The 4,963-nt window shown below is 37.9% G+C and overlaps 1 long non-coding RNA gene across 1 annotated transcript; it reads right to left on the bottom strand.

Moving 5' to 3' along the window:
- Nucleotides 1-1,413: 1,413 nt before the first annotated feature.
- On the bottom strand, nucleotides 1,414-3,481 carry LOC139943326 (uncharacterized). The gene is made up of 3 exons (XR_011786801.1): nucleotides 2,849-3,481; nucleotides 2,016-2,128; nucleotides 1,414-1,565 (listed from the first exon to the last, which is right to left on the bottom strand). It is a non-coding gene; the product is annotated as an uncharacterized lncRNA (long non-coding RNA).
- Between the last annotated feature and the right edge of the window lie 1,482 nt (nucleotides 3,482-4,963).

Here is a 4,963-nt window from a genome sequence, read left to right as displayed (position 1 = left end):
TTCTGGCATGGGTATAGTTTTAAAGCAATTCAGGTACACACATGCAATATTAACACTTCACCATGCAAACCACAAATCTGTTGTTAATAATTTTGTATGAATTCTTTTGTTAATAATTTTGTATGAATTCTTTTGTTTTGTTTTACAGAAAACACTGCAATGATGATTATCAGCAAGTGGTGAGCTTAGGACTATCTTGTCCGTTCAACCGCTGCCACTGACATCATGTTTGATGGCAGCAACACGAAGGACGTTTCCAAACCCTCGTGTACAGTACAGTGGAATTATTTTCGTATCCACCAACGGATTAGGCAGCTTTGCTTTGGTTTATTTGTCTTCAGTCGTAACAATTTTCGAAGTTATAATGATCCGGAGGGAGTGAGAAATAATTTGATAAGCCATAATAATTTACGTATAAATGTACATGTATATTATTTCATTTTGTTTCTTTCAGATGGGTGGGTGGTTCAAATTGATTAATTTAATTTGAACCACCCACCCCTCTGAAAGACACAAAATGTAAATTACTATGGCTTATAAAATTAGGTGTGTGGTTCAAATTGATTAATTTAGCACTTATGTGCAATAAACTTGTCCCCTGTTGTCAACAATACACTATGATTAACATGGTAACAACATTCAACTTGGTTAGCAGAAATATAAAAACAAAACAAAAAATAGAAGCCATGTACACCTCCATAATAACGACAACACTAAAACTGTATGTATTTGCAAACGACAATAGTTTGTTTTTGAGTTTAAAATATCAAAATTGAAAAAAGGTTGCCTAGTGATAGCGAAATCATCTGAACATTCCGTCATCAAAAAAAGTTAACTATACAACCCTGTCAACGCCCCTACCCCCAAAAAAAGAAAACCTAAGCCATGTTATGTACCTAGTTAGCTGTGGTTCTCTGTGTAAATTGTAAATTAAGTTGTACATTAAAAGAATATAATAAAATCATTGTGTACAGACCATGTCATTCTGTTTTTAAACAAAGTTGATTGTACTACCCTGGTTACCCCCCCCCCCAAAAAAAAAATATATATATATAAAAAATAAAATAAAAACCCACATCAATGTGTACAAGCTAGGGCCCAATTTCATGGATCTGCTTACTGTAAACAAAGAATCGACACTTGCGGAAGCAGGAAATTCTGTGCTTACATCAAGCGCGTTTCACAGGTTACCAGCGAATTTTGGCTTTTGCCGGTCATGGGTGCATAGTTGGTTTATACCAGGCATTCTACGCTTACAAAGTAAGCTCAGAAATTTAGCGTTTGGACGTAAGCAGAGAACGGTGATCATAAGCGCAGAATTTGGTGATGAACAGATCCACGAAACTGGACACAGGTCATTCTTTCTTCAAACAAAGTTGAACCCACTACCTTTGAACCCCCACCCCCCCCCCCCCCAAAAAAAAAGCTGTTGCATCCTTTTCCGGCTGGTGAAGGTTGATGTCAATGACACGGGGGTTACACATCAGCTGCGGATGGAGTTGTTTTCGTGTCTTGTCACCCTGCTGACAATGAACAAGTGCATTGTGCATGCATTCTATGCGTATCTGTTTAATGAAAAATAAAAAACAAAACCAAATAATCGTTATGTGGGATTTCTTGAAAATTTACAAGGCAGAAATACAATCTCGGTAGGTTTGACGTAACACCATGTACTGACCATCTCTCTTTGAGTTTGCATAGTTTTGAAAAGAACCTTACATGAGTTAACGCAAAACCAGTACAAAAGGAGTCCACATGCAACAAAACCAAGGGGGCAGGTTTTCTTTATGTCTGATAGAAAACATGACCTCCAACCACCCCCCTCCCCCAGATCTACACCTAGTACAAAACTGTTCAGGTACAGATCGGGGTGGGGGGGGGGGGGTTGCGATTCAACACCCCATCCCCTCCCCCCCCCTCCACCGTGAACAGTTTTCAAAGGGGCAGCTGAAAAACTAAAAATGAAGAAATCATCTGATCCTCTGAAAATTTGCATGCATAGGCCTACTACTTACCTAAAGTGCTATTGAGAATCTTAGGTCTCCATTTCTAGTTCTGGCTAGCATGTCTTCGTACTGCATTGTCTTTGTCCTGCATTCTCATTGTAGTGTAGAGCTGCGAGTTATTTCTGTACAAAAAAATATAAAAACAAAAAATAAATAAATAAACAAAAAAACTAGTGCTGAAAAAGAACTGGCCTTATTTTACAAATGCAAATATAGTAAACACTCCATAATTAACCGTGCCAAGCCAATAAACACAGCTATAGGAAAACTTCAGACTAAACTTCTCTGGAATTGGTAATTCCTGAATTAGGAGAGAAAAATTCTGAATGACCATGGATGGGCAATTATATGGATGAGAGTTTGAACATATTTTTGAGCTGTGCCTTAAAAAAAAAAAGCAAACAATTCTTAGGCAGCTTTGGCAAAAACAATGTCCAGCAATCCAGTATAGACCAATATAAATACATGTCAGCGAGGCCAATAAACTGTTAACTGTAACAATCAACTTTTTAAATGGATTCATATAGTGTTCACACATGGTTGAGCATGAACATGCCAGAAAGTGTAAACCAGGGCATAAACATGCCTAAAGCACTTGGGTGGCTACATGGATTCATCACTCAACAGAGTCAATACACTATGTAGCTATTTTATGGTAGTCGGGTCAGATTCAGAGCATGCACATCGTGTCATTTGACAAGATGATTGTTCCTTGCATGAAAAGGGTAGAGATTGTTTACTATTTTTCTGATTACAATTACATGTACATGTATTGGGCCTGAATTAATAATGGAGATAGTTTCTCAGTAGTAGATTTTTAAAAATTATTAACAAGTACTTACCAGGCTTTTCTCTCTCTCTTTTCTGTAATGCCACTTGATTCTTTTGCTGTTCCACGGCCACTTGCGACCAGGGCCACGGCAGAGGGACCCCGCCGACGTCGTAACATGCACAAGCAGCACTGGCTGGGGCCTGGTGGTAGAAGATCCCCCTGAATTCTCTCGATGCTTAGAGGTTTAAATTTCGGAATCGATCCAGGCTTCTTACACAAACTTTGAAACTTCTAGTGCATCCACAAACAACCAAATAGTCGGCAGTATTTATAGCTGATACATTAGAAACAAAAAGCTTCGTAGCACACACGCACGCCTATAGTGTGGATGAAAACGCATACACAACACACGGAGTAACATGGCGTAATCTTTGTTTACTCTCGTTGCTTCATGGGTATGACATCACCATTTTTTGACCGCGTTCATGACGTCCGCTGGTTTACAAATCCGCTTGGATTTCAGTGTTGGTTTAATAGCCGGGAACCAGTCCAGGGCGGGAAATTTCAAAATCGAAGAATCGAGGTCAAATTTTTTCGGTCAAATTGTAGCAAAATTATTTGGAGAAAAACATGACCACAACAATGAATTGATAGCTGAACACAACATAAACAAGTTCTGATAGTGATTTTAATGTAGGAGTACCGTTATAGTCCATCTTTAACCATAGCACTCGAAGCAGTCAATATTTGTATACAATCTATTGTTTGACAAAATAGCAATAGATGTGGTTTTTTTTGCAACAGTCTTTTCAAACCCTCCAAAACAACATGTCAAAAACGTAAAAAGTAAGCAGGGGAAATATGCTTAATTTGCATTAATTGAAAAAAATTGCCGTTTTTGCCTCTTTTTTCCCCCACATGCATACGACCTGATAATAGATAAACTGTTTACGATTTTACCAAAAAATTTTGTTGCAAAAGTCTCTTGAAGCCCTCCAAAACAAAGTATAAAAAACGTATAAAAAAAAAAGTACGGGAAATATGAATAATTTGCATAAATTAGAAATTACCGTTTTTGCCCTATTTTCACTAGTGTATGTGTGAACAGGCCCTGATAGTAGAATTTATATCATTGTCACAACAAATTTTTGTAAACAGGTAACCCTCTTAAATAAAGTATACACATTTTCAAAGTACCAAAGGAGCCAGTCAATTTTAATTAAATTTGTTTAATTAAAGTTACGTGCGCATTATGCACTAACAAGAAATGCAATACTGACTGCTCCTGTAAATGATGTTTGGCGCCCTAGACCGTTCACGATTAAGACGGGAGATATTAGGGAGGTTCCAAACTTTACAATATTGTCCAAGGCCCACACTTTGTGTACCACAACTTATATATAATTAACAAACCTGTGCAAATTTAGCCTCAATCGGTCATCGGAGCAGGGAGAAAATAACGGGAAAACCCATCCTTGTTTCCGCACGTTTCGCCGTGTCATGACATGTGTTTAAAATAAATCCGTATTTCTCGCTATCGAGAATTGATATTGTTTTAATGTTTTCTCAAAAAGTAAAGCATTTCATGGAATAATATTTCAAGATAAGTCTTTCACCATTACCTTCTGTAAACCCTGTAAATTATTTGTAAATCTGTGAACTTTTATTTTGTTTCTGTACCGAAAGTGTATAATGACTTTAAAGGCAGTGGACAGTAATTACCCAAATTAATTATTAGCATAAAACCTTACTTGGTAACGAGTAATGGGGAGAGGTTGATAGTATAAAACATTGTGAGAAACGGCTCCCTCTGAAGTGACGTAGCTTTCGAGAAAAGAAGTAGTTTTCTGCGAATTTGATTTCGAGACCTCAGATTTAGAATTTGAGGTCTCGAAATCAAGACTCTTAAAGCACGCAACTTCGTGTGACAAGTAGTTTTCTTTTCTTTCATTATTGTCTCGCAACTTCGACGACCAATAGACCCTTCCCATTGATCTCCATTATACTGACCCTTCCCATGAAATATGTAAATTGCACATAGCGCGTGCGCACTAACGTTTTGGTTGGCAAAATGAGGGAACATCGCGCTGTTTTGTACACGGCTAATGGTTGCGTGACGCAGACGCGATTGTGCGTCTGCTTAGTGCACAACTCTGTGGCGTTTGCCAACCAACAGGGTGTGTAC

Source organism: Asterias amurensis, chromosome 10, assembly GCF_032118995.1.
Source record: "Asterias amurensis chromosome 10, ASM3211899v1".
Lineage (NCBI taxonomy): Eukaryota > Metazoa > Echinodermata > Asteroidea > Forcipulatida > Asteriidae > Asterias > Asterias amurensis.
The sequence above is the reverse complement of the archived record's forward strand: the minus strand, read 5'-3'. Positions and strand labels throughout refer to the sequence as shown.